The sequence below is a fragment of the Harpia harpyja genome, chromosome 14, assembly GCF_026419915.1.
Source record: "Harpia harpyja isolate bHarHar1 chromosome 14, bHarHar1 primary haplotype, whole genome shotgun sequence".
Lineage (NCBI taxonomy): Eukaryota > Metazoa > Chordata > Aves > Accipitriformes > Accipitridae > Harpia > Harpia harpyja.
The window spans coordinates 28308713-28326626 of record NC_068953.1 but is presented as its reverse complement, the minus strand read 5'-3'; the positions used below and the strand labels follow the sequence as shown (position 1 = coordinate 28326626).

General features: G+C 39.6%; 1 long non-coding RNA gene across 1 annotated transcript in view; it reads left to right on the top strand.

The window, feature by feature from the left end:
• Window positions 1–17430, top strand: part of LOC128151263 (uncharacterized) — a 137077-nt gene extending 119647 nt beyond the window's left edge. Inside the window, exon 3 of the long non-coding RNA XR_008238314.1 lies at window positions 16755–17430. This is a non-coding gene — a long non-coding RNA (uncharacterized LOC128151263). The remainder of the gene's footprint in view (window positions 1–16754) is intronic.
• The last annotated feature ends 484 nt before the right edge of the window (window positions 17431–17914 follow it).

Genomic DNA, 17914 nt, shown 5'->3' with positions numbered 1-17914 from the left:
GTTTGTTTTGGAAGTGTTCTATTCCTCAACAATCATATAAACTTCAGTGTAAGTGATAGCCTGGACCTGGAAGAGTTTCGGGACACAAGGGAGGGCATTTACTGCTTTTCAATGCCTGTTGAGAATGATAGACTGGTAGACTCTTCTGTGGATGATATGTGTAAAGTGCATGGGTGTTTGCTAGTGTATTTAGTATATTTTGAAAAGGAGGTTACTAAAGAGGGGACTCCAGAGAGACAGCAAGACTATTCACTCTATACTTTATCCTACCATAGTTTTGGTCCCTCTTTTTGTGTGTGTGTGTGTGTGTCTGAATTCAGTTATGTCTTTTGTATTGTTGTAACCAGGCCTGATTCTGGCCAATCTGCTATGAATTCTCTGAGATCTTTGTGCATCTTTGAGCTTTTTTCTCATTCAAGGCAGCATTTCCTCTGGAATTTCAAAACAATTTGTCCTTAGGATGGTTTTCTTACATTAATTTCCTTGATGTCCACAGAGTCGCACCAGGGAAAAGTTTGACTCCTTTCTCTTCAGTGTGTCTCTTCGAAAAATATGACTCATGGCTTTTAAAACTCCTTTTGTTTTGTGAAGATGTGACCTTCAGAACATTGTCAAGATGAGGCCAGGTTATCAATTGGGAACATGAGAGGATGAACAGGTTTTCCTTTACCATTCTGGGCCTTCAGATTTCATGCATTTTTGAAAGGCTAATATGAATGCTGCTTCTCCTCCTTCCAAACTCATTTTGGTCTTTCGAAGCTCTTGCAAACCCAACTCTTGGACAGTTTCCCTAGTTTGGGGAGCAGGGATTTGCAGGGAAAAAACATTCAGGCTTTGATTTTACAGAATGAGGTGCAGGCAAATGTGTTTCAGATCATGGGACACAGGGGAAACTGCTGCATTGCCACCCTGCACAGATCCATGTGGAGTGCTGGAGATAGTGGGTCTGTTTAGCATGAGGTCAAGTCACACTTGGAAAGTGCCACATAATAGTATGGGGTCAATCCAGTACTGCTGCAATAAATAGAGGCTTTGTAATTTATTCCCATGTCTTAGCCTCACAACATGCAGAAGCAATAAGAACACTAGACCAAAACACTGCTTGTGATTCCTGTTCCGTGAAATGTGGATATCAGTCAAGTGTTGTCATGAGCTCTGAAAAGTTCAGTAGTCTGAACTTTTACTAATTGTACAATTCAGAGAAGAAGGCTGTTCTTGTCAAGGAGCCAGAGGCATACGTGATGCAAATCTGCAGTTCCATTGATTTCAGCAGAACCAAAAAGGCTTGTACTACATCAAGCAGTATGATGGGAAATGATCAACAAATGATGGGAAATGAATAATTTTAACCCCTAAAAAGCCATATCAGCATGCAAAAATCTGAGTGAAACATACACGAACCATAAGCACATAGATTTGAGCACATGGCTGAGGGTACCTGTGACATAGTTTAGGCTCTCAGTTATCTAGAAAATTAATCCATAAGTGTTAGAAAGGTGATGGGTAGTTCTGCTGTGGGTGCTGGAAGTTCGCTAGGGCCCTGCTCTTCACTCAGGTCCTTTTCACACTGAAGGTGCAGTTTTAGGGAACGAAAGGAGCTAGAAGAGAGGAATGTGGCTCTTTTCAGGTCATAGAGAGGTCTGATTTTCTTTGTAAAGACTTTTTCCTTTAACTGTGCCAAGGATCATTTGCTGATTTAAAAGAACATTTCCCTCTCTGAGAGGGAACAAACAGCAGCTCTGTTTCATCTCTATCAAGAGGTATAGCAGTGTGCAAGGGTAGCCAGGTGACAAATAGGCAGCCTGTGCCTGAGCACTCCCATTGTTAAATGCACACGCGGAGCTGAATCCATGTCAGGAGCTGCAGAAAGCAAATGTTTGTTGCACATGCTCCGTTAGTCCCATTATCAGCTTTGTAATGAACAAGCAAAAAGGAGCTGGTTTGTGACATAGCTACTAACACTAACACACTGTGTCATTCATGAAGGAAATTTAATCTTGTGCTTGCAATTTAATTCAGAATTACCCGTTAATCATTTTTTCCTCCCCAGATATTGCCTTTGTACTGAGTGCAACTGTATGCACTAGGCTCAGCTGGGCACATGGGCACAGGGAGTGAATGCGGGCAGCAGCTGAGTGGAAGCGGACGGTGCTGACCCTCCTGCGTGCAGGGCTTAGTGCTGCACAGAGCTCTGCCAGCAGTTTCAGCAGCCGGCTTCTGTTATTCTTAACGCACTCGTCTATCAAACAAGCTCATAATGTTGCAGGAAACCATAGCTCTCTTGAGTCTATAGCTGTAGCTTACCAAATGTGAATTAACTCTCAGCCTTTCCCCCAGCCACCCGTCCCCGGGGGAGGGTGTCTGGCTCCTGACTGCTGGTGCTGTACAGCATCAAGCAGGGAACTCTCACATCACATCCAGGCAAGAGCATATCAGTGAGTGCAGAGGTGGTGCTTTCAGGGTAGCACAGGTAAAGGTGGTACTGAAAAAAAGCAAGTTTATGATCTTCCATATCCCAGGCAGCAACAATATGGGTCGATTTATCCCTGACCTAACATACACACTAGCACTGGCACAGGGACAGACTTGCCTCCAAACTTGCAGAAGCTGGCTGGGGCTACTGGGGAACCTCACCAAGGGTGAACTAGGTCCAGTGTGGAAATTCAAAGCCCAGCTTCACCTGCTGGGACTCCAGCCTAGAGGTTTTACCAGCTTTTGCCCACTTGTAAATGGCTGACTGAGGGGGTATAATGTTACAGCAGGGTGGATTTTCTTTTATTTCAGCAATGAACAGAGTTTCTGAGGAATAAAAATAAAACTGGGAACAAGATGAGGAATTTTTAAAAAGGACGAAACTTTTTTTTTGAGAAAAACCTTTCCAACTTTCTTTTTTGGTGAAATACTTTTTATGAGAACACAAACGTGTCTTAACAAAAGAACAGGTAAACTGGCTGGATTAGATGAAATAAATCATTTTTTCTTGCCTCAAACCAAATGTTTTTTGATTTACCTGGAGTCTTACATTATTTCAGAGAAGAAATGGCGTGAAAGGAAATCTCAAATTGTTTTGGTTTGACCCGATCACATTTTTTTCAGCTTTTCCTTTCTTTTATTTTTATTTTTTGTTCACATGCTTTCCTCTCCAGCAACTCTTCTCTTTCCTCAAAATCACTCCGTGTTTGTATTAGGCTTGTGCCTGGAGTTGGCACAGAGCAAGCAGAGCTGGTTCTTTGACCTGCATAGAGACTTTTGATGCCAAGGGTATTCTTTAATGAGACTTATGTCTGCCCGATGACCCATCTGTGCTCTGACTGAGCTGGTACAACGGGGCCTTAGGGCAACGACGAAATAGGCATAGTATGCTAATTCACATCCTCGGCTACTTTTCACCATGTGCATGTCAGATACAATCCAAAACCAGCTCCCCTCTGCTCTAAAATTCAGACAACAGAGCTACGCTGCAATCTTATAATTCTGTTTTTGCATTTTCCTTCCTAACAAAGCAGGAATGGGAGACATAATTCCCTTTAAACCTATCTTCAGTTTGACACTCTAAAAATATTATTTGCTAATTTCCGATAAAACCTTTGGATTTGCTTCTGTCGGGAGGATCTAGGCTACCTAGCGACCAAAAGTGACATGAGAGAAATTGCTGTCATCCTGTGCAGTTTTCCTTTTGTTCTTTAAATTTGCAAAATTATTTTTCACATTTCTACCAACAAAAACAATGTCAAACTGGTTGAGACACAACTGTGTAAAGAACAGAGCCTCTTACAATAGGAAAGGGAGAAAAACATAATAGATGACTGGGCTGCCTTCCTTCATTTTTTGACCTTTAATTGAAAGATTGAAGATAAGTAGTTCCTGGGAGAAAGCAAAAGGCTGATTCACTTACCCCGTAGCTCTGAGTAAAAAAGCTTCCTGGAAGCCTTACTATGTATTATGAATCATCCTCTTGTCATTCCAAGAAGTTCATAGCTGAGTAAAATGTTAGAAATGGATTGATAGTGGAGTGACGGGCAGTGGGGCCTAAGTGAGAGGTTAAAGGTCTCAAGGTAATACATGCAGGCATCCCTCAGGACATTTTTGTAAAGCTGATGTTTCTGACCTCAGGAATCCTTGTCTGACTGTATTAGGATTCACTGCTTAGAATAATGTCATTTTGAAAAGTTCACTTGTTTTATATGAAGTTTTAAAAATGAAGACTGTTTCAGCTTTCTTTCAAGGAAATCAGCTGGAGTCGTCATCGCTTTATGCTTGTGGGATTGTAGAGCATGTGGGCTTGACTGATTATCACTGTGCCATTTCAAACCCTGTAACAAAAATGAGAGTAGCTGTAAAACGGGTTTGATCACAGTAAGCACAAAGTTATCAATTATTAAATCCTTCAGGGTGGTATGGTGTACTTTAGGTGGAAGAAAACAAGCTTTTGCATCTTTTGAGGAGACAGAACAGGGGTAAGAAGAGTAGCAATTCCTCTGCTTGGGATAGGGATCAAGTGTTTCACAGTATGGCAAGAATTCAATTGACCTTGAAAGTACGTGAACCCCTTATTCTTTTTCAGAACTACATCCTCTCAAGATGCTCATTAGGACATCTAATCCTCACTGTTGACATAAGAGTGTGCTATATATTCTTTCTAAAATGTAACTGCCTCCCTTTTTTAAGGTACATTTTTAATCAAGATAACTCAGTGACCATTTCTTAAGCTGACTACCAAAATACTGAGTGCCAGAGAACTAGTGTTCCTGTACACAATACTTCTATGGCCTCATGGAAGTGCAAACTGAGGAATGCTACGTCTTCTGTAGTTCATTTTTAACCAAAGGAGAGGACACAGAATGAACATACCTTTTGCATTGCTGTGATCTCTTCCATCATACACATTTGACCAATGTACAATGCTTCCAAATCTCCACATGGACGGTTGCTCTAACCCTAGTGCTCTGCAATGAGAGATGAGGAAGAACTAGTGCATACCAGTTTATTCAAAGGGCAACAATACTCAGATGTTTTAATGCCTTTCTTAAACTCTTGATACTTAGGACTGGCGTAATGGTACAACTTCATTGACATGTTCCCAATTTACATGACAGCTGAAACACACTGTGAGATGTTTCTAAGATTGACTGAGCAGTAGCATTTAAAATTATTGCAGCTTGGATTTGAAATGAGCACTTCACTGGGGTGAATACGGTACTGAAGAGTGAAGGTTTCTATGCCTTTTTCTGCTGATACTTTTTAGCTGCAGACAGTTTTCTGCAAGACTGGATTACCAGGGCAAGAGTGCATTGATTTACATTCTGAAGGTTATCTTTCCAGTAGAAAAAGGCACAACAGTGTGTGGGGGGTTTTTTAAGGTGAAGATTTTGAGTAAAAATATATGCTAAAATAAAACTAGAATTGAGGAGGAATAGCACTGTGTGGATTTCTAAACAGTGAACTTTAATATCGGAGGAGCGAGGCTTTTATATTCTGGTTGACTTTTCATTGTTCCTATTCATATGCTGGTATGCATCACAATAATGTATTTTCACCCTTGCTTTTTGCTTTAGCGATTGACTCATTGACTTGTTTGTTGATAAAAGACAGTCAGCTGAACGAATCCCAGGAGGGGATGACCAGATTTTTGATCACTAATGGTACGGTACCTCAGACCCCTCTATATGGAATGTCACTTGATTTGATTTATATAGTGAAGAGTTAATATAATACTATCTAAAGTGCTTTTTAGGATTGATTTATATACTACTACTTTAACATTAATTGGAAAGTATCTATTGTTATCTCGCTAAAGGTCAGCTTCTCCTCTGCTTACTCGCATGAGTAATGTAATTGATTGCAGTGCATCTGCTCGTGAGGAAAAGGAGATCCTGATTTGATGTTGAATGGGAATAACTCCAGTATGTCTGTATGTAGATGTCAAACAATACAACTTCAGAGCAATACACCTTATCTCTTGCATACCTTAGTGTTGCTTCCTTTCTTATTTTGTTTGGCTAAAACACTGTTAAGAATAAATTTGGGCCCTTTTACAAATAATTTCCAAGTCTACTTGTAAGGAGATAATCCTGGACAGCCTCAAATCCTTCACCAAATGTTCTGTTGCTTGGTCACCATCTGCTTAGAGCGGGGCTGGACAAGTAGTTGGTTGGGGTTTTTTTCCAGCTCTGGGTACTTCCTTTACTGTGCCAGTTGTACTGTCACAGTAACATAACTCGGAAACAGCATTCCTCCATAGCTCAGCATTATGCCTGTTTTGTTGTCAAGCCTTGGAATTTCAGCTCAATACAGAAGGAAAATTAAATTTCAAATTTTAAATATAGATATGTAAAGAAGTATGCAAAAATATTGTTTATTGGAACTAGGTCTTTACCTGTATTCATGCTTTTGAAATCACTCCTATAATTCTGCCTTCCTGTTATTTTTCTGAAGTGAATATGTCCATATGCTTGGTTTTGTTCAATTATTTTTGACAGTGTTTATTTCTGACACATTAACCAATTGCTTGTAGTCACGATTATCTCAAAGGACTGGAATTACCATTTTAATAAGATATAATCTGCTTCCATTCATAACTTTGGAGTTTTAAATTACAACACATATGATACTTTAGTCCTGAATCATTTGAGGGATTCTACAAAATATAGAGATAATTGAAATGAGGATTTAAACTTGGATTATTGAAAGGAGGATTAAATTCAATCTGTGAACAGCTTGAAATGTTTTATATTAATACAAACAAAAATTCTGTCCAATTAAGAGCATAGAGTCCGCTGTTCATTGGGAAGCAAGAAATAGATATATTTTCCTCTAGATTGGAAATATGTTAAAACTGTAAAGGGGAAAAAGGAGACTTTGTTCCCATTTGTGGAACAATAGGAAAAATAAAGTTTAGGGGTTTAGGAAATCTTGTGCCAATTAATAGAGTTCCTTCAATTATAGAAAAATAAGGCTAAAAGGTATCTAGATACATCTAGTCCATCTTCCTCCTCCAAAGCAGGATGTGCAGGATACTTCTGCCAGTTCTGACAGATGTTTATCTAACTTCACGCTCCAGACTTCCAATAGTAAGGCCATTCCAGTCTCCCCAGACAAGCTATTCCCAAGCTTTACTATCTTTCATATTAGGAAAAAATCTTCCCTCCTATAATTACCCACAGTTATATGCCCTGTTCGTCTGGACCCAAACTTTATTTTGTTCCTCCTGGCAACTCTCATTTGCATGCTTCAAGTCTGTAGTACTCCTCCAACACCCTCTCCCCCCATTCATTTCTGTCCTTGGGCTAGCCTACCCAAATTCCTTGTCATAGGCTGTGTTCCCTGTGGGGGTTTCTGGTATAATCCTTGCTTTTTTATTTGGCTGCATGATACTGTTCACTCACACTCATTCTGTAATCTACTACATGGCTTTTTTGCTCTCCTCAGTCCTGCATTTCTGCTTCTGACTGTTCCTGCATAAACAGGAACAAGTCCTTATCTTTGGCTTTAATTAGTTTTATCATCTTTTTTTTCCACACCACTGCTTCAGTTAGTCAAAATAATTTTGATTTCTGTTCCCGTTCTCTAGCATACCTGCAGGCCTTCCCTCTTAGGTGTCATCTGCAAGCTTAGAAAGCACCTCTCCTTGATCAAACCTTGAGTAGAACCAGACCCAGGATAGTGCTCAGCTTCTTCCTTAGGTAGTTGCCTTCTTACCCCATCATTGAAGGAAATGAGAATTTTTTTTGACACAATTTGTTCTTGCAAAATCCATGTCAGCTGTTACCTATGTTGTCGTCTTCCAGGTGCTTACAAAGAATTTTATTACTTCCCTTTTTTTCCCGAAGAGTTGAAGTCAAGCTATCTATCTGATAATTTTTTGCAGCTACTCCTTCCCCCCATTTTTTAATATTAGGACTGAATTTATCATTCTAGTAAACCCTTCTCTCTCCAAGTTCCCATAGATAATCACTTCTGAGATTTCTTCAGCTTGTTCTCTGCGTATTTTGTGATTAAAATCATCGGGCCTAGACTGTTTGAAATCACCTTAATTACCTAAATATTCTCTAATCTATTCACTCTTCCTTCTCCTCTGAGATAGTATCCTTTTTTTTTTTTGGTATTTAATGCAACAGACTTCTACTCATAGTTGACTTATCTATTAGTTAAGAAAGTGTAGACCCCTCTGCCAGGTGCCTGAACACAATGCACTCAATGCAGTTTTGCTACAACAGAATTGAGGAGGTTATAAAGATTCTGCAGCAGAAATTTCATGTGCCCTGCCATAGCTCTCTGAAGAATCTCTGAGTCGCAGAGCAGAAAAAGGTAACTTGGCTGTAGTGCAGCTGCAGCTGTGCCTATCTGCCAGGCCACGGAGTGGCAGGCTTAGCCCACACAGCGGTGCCACTGCCACTCCAAGACAGCACTGGTGACAAGACTTCCGTGAAGGTCTGCTCAACTTTTACAGGCAACACAGTCTGGGCAATTCTGTTACCTTTGAGGGACTTCCATGGGCCTCAGTATAAAAGCAGAATTTTTAACTTAGTTATGTCACATTATTGCAGTTTCCTCCTGTAACACGCCTAGTTAGCATATGATCTGTTTATTAATCATAGAATCATGGCCAGCGGGGACGTGGAGAAGCATCCTATCCAAATCCCTGTACAGGGACAAAAGTAAAAATTGAAGTGTTTCTGGCAGATGTTTGCCTTACCTGTTCTAAAAAGCTCTGCAACCCTTCTAAGTAGTTCTTTCAATGTCTAACTGTCCTAGTAGCTAGGAGGTGTTTGCTTGTGTGGTCTAAGTAATTCTTGTTGCATTGTAAGGTTTTATTTTCTATCCTGTCCTATTCTAGTGGAAAAGCAGAGAAGTTCATTATCTTTCTCTCTGTCGCAATCGTGTATGTACTGGCAGGTTGCTGTCTCGTGTCCAGGCAAGGTGGTTCTTCAGTATTTACACCATTTCCCTTGAAATACGTTTTAAACTTGTTGGGGACAGAGAATAGCTTGTTCAATTTCGGAGCTGACAGAATGTGAAATCATGTATTGATTCTGTTATTAACCTAAAATATGTTTGATCAGCTTTTCTCATTTTTCACTGCACAATCCTCTGTAATGCTGTATTTTATTTTTTATTACATTTTTATATTGTCAGAGTTACACATTTAAACAGGATAAAAACAGAACCTACGGAAGAATCAAATATCAAAGCAAATATTTGATTTTTGTATAGTTTCCAGAAAGAAAAATTTATCCTGAGTGTGAGCAGACAAAATTCTTTGGACTTAATGGGGATATGTGGAATTATCATGAGTCTGAACTGGCTTTTCACAGCAATATTGGTTATTGTGTACGTGCAGCAGCCACACATCTCCTGCCAGTAGGATTGAATGAAAATATAAAGCATATAAGGACACTTAAATGTGGTTCCATGTTTATGTTGTTATAATAGAAGTTAAACTGAGGCTGTTAGAGTAATAATAGATACCAGACTCCTGTTTGCATAATGAATGAAACAAACTATATTCATAAACCAATTTGTAGGGCATCAGCATTGCAGGATTTTCCAGACTGTAGGTTAGATAAACTGCTTCATGTTTAACAAGACACATGTGAAGACTTCAAGCTGTGACTGCAAGACACAAGGTCAACCCCTTGTGGAACCAAAAGGAAGAAATATTAGGATAAACAGAGTTACATCTTGAAATTTATAAATTGATGGAGTGACCTGGGGGGAGGAAGAGAGGAAGAATAGTATCAAACAACAAGAATATTATTCAGCAGAAGCAGTAAAAAATAATGATAATGGGAAACCAGGATTAATACCTTCTTATTAAAGATCAGATATTGATCCTTCACCCTGTGAATGGTGAAAATTGAGTCTAGAGGGCTCAGGCAGAAAAGCTGAGGGCATGCAGAGTGATATTTGCATATGGCTTCATCATCCCACAGTTATGAAACTGAGCATTCTCAGTGGTATCAATGGCTTGCAGAAAACAGTATGCCTCTGAGAAAGAGGAGGAACAGATAACAAAGGAGATGATGGTGGAATAAGCTACATCAGCATCAAATTTGCTAAGGTTTTGCATTTCACTTGACATGAATTCTATATTGAGGCCAAATTCACTTTGAGAGCAAGTTCCTTCTCTGACACAAAAGGCAGAGTGGAGCAATACACAACTATTATTTGTGTTTGCATAATATCCATGCAAGTACAGTTTGTATTATATTTGACTTTCCACAACTGCATGACAACCTGGATGTACCAGTGCACACACGTGCAGGGTACCTTTTCAGTTACTGTGTAGGCACAGCATCTGAGGTAGCTTCTAATAAAAACCCATAACTCTCAGCATCATGTGCTGCGTGAAATCACACACGTTCCAAGGTGTTAAGGCTTAGCAGTAACACTGGAATTAAAAAAGAAAGGTATAAAAAATGTAGTTCTTGTGTATAATTAAAGTGAAACTGGAGCTCATTTAAATACTTTTGTAAAGAGTCAGCATTTGACTTTTTACAAGATACATGTCTTCATGGAGTGATTAGAATATCTATACCTTCTTGTTCTTCTGAACTCTGAGTTTTCTTTCCTGTGTTTTCTCTCTGAATAATATCAATCAGACTACATGATGTGAATTGGATGTTGCTCTTAAAATACAGCATCTCAGGCAGATGCAAAAGATGGCACAAAAGATCTTAGCAATAACTAGCATATGTAAACTCTGCTGGGCCTGAATAGCAGGAGAAGCTTATAAGATCCTTTTTGTGATACTATGCATATAAGAGCATTCCCAAAAACTTGCACACAGGAGAAGATCTTTGTGGGGAAAAGGACATAGCCATTGGCATATCTGAGATGATTGAAACCAATGACGAAATGCTTGTTAAAAGTTAGTTATTAATATTTATGCTGAGATTTTCAAAGGAGCCTAAGGGAAATGTATGCTCCTGACTCATTGAAATTCACAAGGATCTGAGTGCCTAACTCCCTTAGCTTCTGCTGAAAATCCCAGCCTTAATCTCTGTGTGACAATCTGATTTTGATGTTTTACAAACCATACTCCCAAGAATAAGGATATGCTTAGGAAGCTTGGAGAATGCTGTGAGGGCTTGTATTTAGTGCCTTTATATTTTGACATAATTGTTTAAAGGACTTTAGGTGAAAATTTGTAAAGTGAGGCAATTTCCAGCTGAAAGCCTCGTAACACAGGCTTCAGTCTGCATTAGTGATGTAAACATATGCATTAAACTTTGTAATGGAATTTATGAAACTTAATGAGCAATTTTTTATTGTGCTCTAATACTATGCTGAAGCTGTTCTTCCTTCTTCGTTTTTCTTTGCCTACAGCTACAAATAAATTTGACATGCCATATTATTATGTTGTCCTAGTTCACTGTAAGTTTATAATGTTACCTAAAACCAGAGCCTTTATTTGAAATTGCTGGCAAAAGTGATTTTGCATCATGCCTTTCACTCAGAATGATACACAAAATGCACCTAATCATTTGAAAAATAAGTTGATAGCATATTTTTTTTATCATATTTATTTCTAATGTTATTGCAACTGTGAATCTCCAACTAACCAAGACAGCCCAGGCAGCTTATTTCTTCAAAGACTAACTGTAGTATTGTGAACAAATACAAACAGGTAATGGTAATTTAAACTACCAAATGGCTACTTTTGTTCAAAGACACTAAGATGTATGTGACTATGCAAATTCACTCCTGCAATCCTACTATCATCGAGCTCATTGCAGAAGTGTAACCAAAGGAAAAAGTTTCACTGCTACTGACATATCTGTGAGCCTGACTCCCTAATCCCAAGCTGTTTTATTTATAAGGTACCGAAGGGTGGAAATAATTTAATATTTCAGCATGTGTTTCAGCTAATTGCCTTCCCAAAAATGAAGTAACGCACAAAGTCCAGTTCTTTCTGCAGAACTGGAAATTTTGCCAAAGTCTTTACTGTTGGAACTGGTGGAGGATTCCTAGCTGCGCCAGCAACCGCCACCTTTAGTAACTTGGCTTCTTCCACATTATTGTTAGTTTAAGCTATCAGCTTAAACCACAGGTCAAGTGTGCTTATAGACTTATACAAATATACCGTAAAAGCTAAACTGATTGCTAATCAGTGAACTATTGTAGTTAAGCTACACTGTGTTATAATACTGGAATAGGATCATTTCCGCCTTTCAAATGACAGACGGTATTTTCACAATGATGTTTCTTTTAGCTGAAAGCCATATTTTGAACCCCAAGAGCTGTAGCAAAGCAGAGGCAAAATATGTACAATTCACATGAACATTCTGTTAATGTTTAAAGGTGTAAATGGTGAGGTAACTATATAGATGTAAACACTACACCCAGTGAGAGATGGACCACTTTATCACTCTTCTTACATGTGCTGAACAACGGGCCCTAACTCAAGCCCACTGACTCACGCACGTACTGTTTGATTCTAGTGCCATGTATATGATAAATAATATTGGTAATACTCAGCAATATCACGCTTCACTGTCCAGCTGAAGCTGGAGGATTCCTTACTTGCTTAAAGAAATATTTACTGAAATAGACCTTAAAGTTAATCTTACTGTATGGTTGAAGGGCTCAGTGCCGCTCCCCCGGTATTCTTCTAGAGTATGTTCACTGAAGGCAGTATGTTACTAGCATAGCTTGGCTCAGACTTTCCAGGCATGCCAACCAAGGCTTTGTTTTAATGAGAAAGAATGCTGTGTTCTGGGTCTTAGAACTCAATTAGCTGTGGGATTTTAATATTCTTATGCCTGATTAGGACTCCAGGTAACAAGCAGAGCTGGTTGAACGTCTTTCCATATGAAAATGTAGGAAAAAATAATTAAACTGAAGAAAAATGCCAACTTTTTTGTTAATGCTTCTTCCCCACTTTCTTTGGTTAATTATGAAGCTCTCCTTTTTCAAATTTTAGAGATTAAAAAAAAAACAAAACAAAACAAAAAAAAACAAAAACCCCCGAATTATTCCACAATTTCATAGTTCTTCCGTCTTTCTTTTAAACAACTCTAGAAATGAACTTTTTTTCGTCCTACTGTGATTTATGTTTCTCTGCCCGAGGCTTGAGAACACAAGATTTAATAGTGACCACAGATGATAACATTGGTTAACTTGGCTTCAGAACCTTCTTTCAATTCCTCCTGTTAAGAGAAAGTCTTTGGTACTCAAAGATCACATAGTGAAATCCTAGACCCGCTGAAGGCTCCAGGAAACTCAGTTACACTTACTGGTAACAGAGTTTAGCATCTATTTTTATGATAAATATGCCCCAAAACTGTATCTGTGCAGGTTTTCTTCATAAACTTTTTAAAATCTAACTATTCAACAAGACATTATGCAAGTTGTAAAGAACCTGTTAAGCATTGCCAATCCTGTTAACATCATTGTGATGAACACAAGTGCAGTAGGAGTCATCTGACAACAGGCAACAGGGCAAACCCTCGTCTTCCTAAGCAATTCACAAAAGTGTAAAACAATCTTTTCATCTTTGTTTTGCAAGTGGAATGGCACCTTTGTTTTCAGAAACATGTAAACTGTCACTGCCTGAAATATCAAGCTGAGCCTTGTCATGCCCATTTATATGAGACTGATTGTGTAGTACTAATCTACAAGCTTTGAAACTGCTTCACTTGCTAAATCCAGTTGAAGACTGAAAAGTGCTTGATAAATCCTTAGAGTGCTTTAACTTTGAAGAATTCTTTTGCAACCGAGACAAACAGGATTAGTACATGTGGCCTCCCATACAGGAGCTCTGGATCTCCTTTTCACTGACAAAGCACCCTTGCCATTTTTCCTCCCATTGGCACTGGCACCTCTTGATCAGAAAGGTAAAGAGATCAATAGGTTTGTAACAGCATCTTTTTTGGCTGACCCTAATAGAATATCTGTTGGACTGTCTGTATTACAAGGCTGTGATTCAGAGCTTTCTAATTTAGCTGTAAAGCATGTTCTGGGCAAATTTTCTGATAGGAAAGCGTACTGAAGTCAGTGGAATTTTTTCTATTCAATTCCAGTGGCTCTGGATCAGGTTCTAAATTTTTATCCTGTTTGAGGGGGAAGGGGTGTTTGTTGTTGTTGGGGTTTTTTGTTGTGTTCGGGGCAGGGTTTGCTGTTTGGTTTGGGCGTTTTTTGCTGTTGAGGTTCCAGCTCCATCACTAAATATGTTCTACTATTTTTAAAAAAATACAGATAAACCAAAGCTTACATGATCACTGTAATTAAGGGTTTAGAGATTGTTTGGCTCTCATAAGCACTTTGAATGACTATTTTTAAAATGAAACCTTACAAGCTGCTAAAGGCTAAGCAATCTGTGGTCCCCTTGCAGATACTTTCACCTATGTGCACAAATGGCTTTTACTCTCTGTTTACTGAGAGTACTGGCAACCACCCACCCTTCTATTCGGAGAAGAAGCAGACTCTACTCTGGCAACTGGGAGGTGTGAGCAAGATGGAAAAGCAAGGCTTTTTACTCACCGCTGCTTCCAAATGTGCATGTCATTGTGACCCAGTTTGTAAAAGCAATGGAGAACCATCTTGTATGCTAAACATTGTCTGCAGAGCTGAGAGGGATTTTGCTGCCAGGGAAAATGCCTGGCAGGTTAGAGTGCCTGGAAATTTAGCTCATTCATTTTGGAAGTGTTTTTAGCCCATCAAAAAGAATTCTGTACTAGGACATGAAAACACAAGTGACTGAATCACACAAAAGCCCTGCTCAGCCTCTTCAATGCCTAGGGAGCCTTCGCACCTTTTGAAAGGCAGTCTGCCCATTTTGCTTGAGCTGGGTTCTTGCTTCCCGCTGCAGCCATTCTGGAAAGGCAGACAAGGTGTTCTTGCACTTGACTGTCCAAAATGAAGACCTGTGCAGAACACATGAGCACACACTGACAATACCGAGTTCAGCTAGTGACAGCCACTGGTGTGCAAAGGTTGGTATCAGTATAGCTGCTCCCAATCTTTATATAACATTTGAGCAGCTAAAAGCATTGCTCTGGGACATGTGAGATTATTCCCTATGCCCTCTTCAGGCTGAAGACGTTCAAAGCCACAATGTCAAAGGAAACGCTACCAGCATCCACACTGCAGGCTCTGTCTGAAGTTGAGACACCCTTCACCCCTCAGATGGGATCTGGGCCAGTGTATAGAAAGGTTTCATAAGATTAGGCCCAGAGAAACCAGGGGTGAATGAAGTGGGTATATTTGGGCAGAACACTAACCATGCTGAGAATAGCTCAAGTACCAAAAGCAGTATAGCAAGGATGCTTCTCAGCGGAGTAGTTTAACGCGGGTGAAGCAATACACTGAAGACTCACTGGGAGTGAGCTCAGGTAGCCCTTTCTGGTGCCATGCTGTATGGAATAGATATTCACAGAGAAAGGCAAAACTTCAGAAACAATTCTGTATTTAGCATTCCCTATTCCTTCACTTAGGTGTCTTGCACCTCACTTAGTCTTCTGTCTCCAGTGAATTCCTTTGGTAACCACGATTAGTGCTGCCAGGGTTGAGTGCATTTGTATCTGGGCCTTACTCTTCTACTTGTCTGTATGGTCTCTAGCACACAGTGCATTGTGAATAACGGCAAATGCTCTGACTTGTATTTTTCAAATCATGTTTAGCACAGAGGAAAAGCATCTTTGAGAGCTCTGCAAACTCAGTCTTGAGATACAATAGACTTTTACATTGCTGTAGTTTTAAAAGTTAATACTATACAGTTTAAAAACTGCCTACCTAGATAGTAACATGACAGATTTTAAGCGGCTTTAAGCCTCTCTAATGTAAACAGTAGTAATACTAAAAATTGTTATTTCAAGCTCTCCTTTTTTTTCTTTTTTTTTTTTTTCCTGTAAGGGGAAACCCAGCAAAGATGGCAAATGTGTATCTTTTCTGTCACTTCATAGAAAGGCAGCAAAACATACAGAAGAAAAGCCTTTCTCTCTGGCTGATATCCCAAATGTACTTGGAGTTACCAACCACATTTAAGAGGCTGCTGGAGCTTCTTTGTACAGTGAGAAAGTGCTGAAACAGAAAAGCATTGAGCAGAATATGCAATGACTTTGTGACAATTATGGGCATCAAACACAGGGTTTTCAGACACAATCCTTTATCCTGCAGATGTTTCAGCTCAGTGTGTTGATCAGCACATTGCCCCAGGAAATTGCCTTGCTGATCAAAAAGTGTCTGTGTGTGCTCCCCTTGCACATATCCAGCGTAGTCTTTTCAGGACAACTACTAGTTTGAATATACAGGAGCTAGCAAAATTGTAGACGAGCAGTTGAAACATTCCACTGATGCACCTTGATGCACTCATTAGAAATGCTGTATCTATAGTAAGCAAAAATATTCATCACAAGTAACATTCAGCACTTATGATGTGTGTAGGAACGTAACCTTTGCCTCTTTGTTTAATGCTCTCCTTCGGGAAACAAATGCCTTTTGAGATATCAGGAAATGCAAGCTCAGTCATGGTAACATTTAGTTTTTCTTTCAACTTGCTGCATATAAAATCTGCCAGTGAGTGAGAATTTTCTTGGTACTATAGACATGAGGCTAAATCCTTTCCTGGTATTATCTCTTTCACTTAGTTGAAGTCATGTCAGAAGAAAATTTAGTTTTATCTCTGTATTGTCTTTTTTGCTAGAACTGTGACCACTATATAGAGTTGGCAAAGTGTTACTTGTTTCTGTGCCAGGAAATATCTTTGCGTCTTCACCAAGGTGATCAGTGAATTTGTGCCTTTTCTTTGTCAGATGCCCACCTTGTGCCATTTTGCATCTGAGTTTTGAAGATACTGAGGACCAGCTGCTCCTGTGAACTTGACTGACAGCTGGAAGGACTCAACAGTAAGAATCTATCTTATGGGTGAGCACTCAAAAATGGAGTTTCCATTATGTCCTTATAGTGATAAGACTTCAAACCACAGTGTGCCTCCCCCATCAGTCTAATGATTAAGGTGTGGACATTTGGATCTGGGTTCACCCACTTAGCTCTCTGGGCATTTACCTGAGACATCAGGTTGATTGTTCAATGCCCAGAAAGTCACTGCTATAGGGAAGGTTAGTTAGTGGCAGGCAGAATTGTCTATCAGAAGTACCTCTCTCCCCCATTCCCTACTCTCCTCCATGTTGGCATCTCAGACTAGGGCCTAACATTAGTGAGAAGACTCTATTTTCATAGTGTGTCAGGGAAAACAGATTTCTGGCAAGGAAACACGAGGTACACAGGTTAGACCACCACTTGTGGACAGGGGAACATTGGATCTGTACTCACCTCTTGAGAGGCAAAGGAGAACAAGGAAGAATTGTATCCTTCTCACCAGTGTCCTCACCCAATGTTCTTCCAACCCAGCTATGCCAAACCAGAGGGAAAAGTAAGGAAGCAAAATATTTCTATGCCTTGCAAAAGAGAAGGGAAGAACAAAGTGTGATTCTTCAACCTGCTGTTTCATAGAGAAGCAATATGTGGCCATAATTCAATCTAGTGCTCACTCATTGGTTCTACAAAGGATTTGCACTTTTATTCAGAAATTGGATTTGGTAAATCTGACATGTTCTACTGTGGACCAGAAGGGAAGTTCATTAGAGAAATTGCAAGGCTAAGGCCTTTTTACCTCAGAACAAGCCTTTGGATTTTGTTAATCAGGTACATTTGTCATTTACACCGATGATAAACATTTGACAAGTAATCAGCTCTGGGAGGAATATGATTTACTGCTGCAATCTGGGTTTGTGCTATTAATAACAATAATAATGTTTGGCACCAGTATAGCTAGTGTAAGCAAAGGATAGAACAGATTTCCCAAGCTCTAGCTGGCTGAATGTGGTTTTTCATGTCCTGCTGAGAAGGGTTTGCCAGGGACAGGCCTGTTGGGATCTAAAGGACATGGAAAAACAAGAGCAGAGGCTTGGTG